The sequence below is a fragment of the Nycticebus coucang genome, chromosome X (genome assembly GCF_027406575.1).
Source record: "Nycticebus coucang isolate mNycCou1 chromosome X, mNycCou1.pri, whole genome shotgun sequence".
NCBI classification, from domain to species: Eukaryota; Metazoa; Chordata; class Mammalia; order Primates; family Lorisidae; genus Nycticebus; species Nycticebus coucang.
Window position 1 is genome coordinate 150,315,220 of NC_069804.1, and position 2,406 is coordinate 150,317,625.

The following is a 2,406-nucleotide window of genomic DNA, read 5'->3' on the forward strand; positions in this document are numbered from 1 at the left end:
AACTAAAAGCAAAAGACAAAAAATACCAGAGGATTGAAAAACAAGGTATGGAGCCTAGGGAAACTAGGGAAGCCTAGGAAAAATTTCACTCCTGCTCGAACTTTTCAGTAAAGAGTGAAATAAAAGTTTTGATTATTAGTACCAACACCTAACCAGCATCACCTGGCTGTTTTTGTGAGAAAGGTTTCCATATATTTTGTAGCTCCTCCCTGCCAATACAAGTTGAGGGACAAAGGGCACCTGTGGACACCTAGTGGAGTGAAAGGAGAGGAATCCTGGTATCTGTAATTAGGGATTGAATGTGTACATAGCTGCTAAATGAGACAGTGGGAAAAGAATACACCATTACAGCCGTATTCACAAGACCCAGAGGATTCTCAAATTTCACCCATGTTTTGGCCTCTCCCTGTAGTTCCGCAATGTTCAGCTACAGGATCAAAACATACCAATGTTTTGCAGTCATTTGTTACTACAACAGAGAATGGAAGTTCACTAATTATTTATTTTAAAAAGAATAGATGAGAATGGACTCAGGGTGATGCCTCCAATAGTGCTAATCTCACTGAGTTGCATTTGGATACGTTTTTCTGGATGGGAGAGAAAGAGATAGAATTGAAGCTAGTGACTGGAATTGAATACAATTCCAATCTCATAGACCAATTTACTAGTGATTTCCATAACCACATTCTTGTAAAATGATTCTACACATAGCATGGTAGTGATGAAGGTTTGCTTATTTTTCCTATCCAAAAAAAAGAGAAAAAGGATATGGGGGGGCAGCACCTATGGCTCAAAGGAGTAGGGTGCTTGGCCCCATATGGCGGAGGTATCGGGTTCAAGCCCAGCCCCGGCCAAAAACTGCAAAAAAAAAAGGATATGGGAAGGGGGGGACTGAAAAAAATGTATTTTACATCTGTACGTGTTATTCAAATGTGTTGGGGCTAATATACAAAATTTTGAGATTTGAAAACTTAATAACTTCTGGCAGAACTCCACCAGCTGCCACGAATCTTCCTGCTTGGTATTTGTTAGGTTACTGAGGGAGTCTCCTAACAAGTATGAATAGGAAAGTAATAGTTCTGCAGGAAGGAGAGAGAAAGTTCAATTGTACTTGCCTTATATTAGGATCTGGGTCTGAATCATCTTTTTGTCTCCCACACATAGCCCATAATTTTATTCAATACAAGCTTATTATTTGTTTATTTTCAAATTTAATTAATTTGAATGAATTCAAAATTTTAAAGTTTGAGTTCAATCAAGTTTTATTTTATAAAAAATCATAACAACTATGGTGGGAGGGGTTCATGATGCCAAATAACTTATTAGATTGAATTTTTCACATTGCTACTGGCTGCTTTGGCATTGTGTGAGCATGTCCTGTATCTAAAAAGTTTTCTGCCTGAAAGGTTCATTCATTGATTCTCTCATTATTACAAATTTTCCTCTTCTTGTCTGTCAACATGGTATTTTAGTGGAATGTTTAATAGAGCCATTTTTTTAGAGAAGTGCCAACATTAAGACCTATTGCTATATCTATTTTATAAACTTTGCTTATGCTAAGCTATGCATATTTAACTCATTTTATTTTTCCTTCAAAATCTGATGTGTTCTCTCAATTGCATTACTGCTTATCTCCCTGGACTCTCTCCAATTTAACTAGGTCTTTATGGTTCCCTAAACAAAATGCAACTTCTGGATGAACATCACCCAGAATACAAAAAAGTTATCTGATAAATTCTTTTGTAATGATGCCTTTTCACATGTAGCCTCAAACTATGCATAGATTGCACTTGAGACTTCATTAACTGGAAGATGCCTAATGAAGTCGTGAGAAAGCAGCTCAATTAGGAAATATACTGATATATTGATATAGATGTGTCTGCTAGTGGATCAAATGAAATGTCCATCAAAATAAGCAAATTACTGGAATGTAGTAATGTAATGTTGGAATGACCTGAACAACAGTGAATTCAGAGAGGTTCTTCCCCTCACCCTTAAAATTAATGCAACATATATAATACATGCCTTAGGAAAACTAAAACATTAGCTTACTTCAGGGGGAGAAAGTCAGCCTATATAAACAGAAGAAAAAAATGAAAACGTGTTGAAGAAAATGAGTATATAAGACTGTAGTAATAAACACAGATGGTAATCTTACAAATGCAGAAAATATTACATAGGTAGTAATTAATAAATGTTTCCTTCAAGCAAATATCTTAAGCAACTTAATACTTAAACTCATTTAAACAACTTTTTCCAAAAGGTATTTAGGGGAAATATGTAGAATTTTATGTATTGTAGGTGAGAGGCCAAGAAAGAGAGTAGAGGCCAAGGAAGAGTAGATTACATACACATTGCTTATATGAACTAGTTTCTCAAAGAGATATCTTGTAATGCCTGAAATCA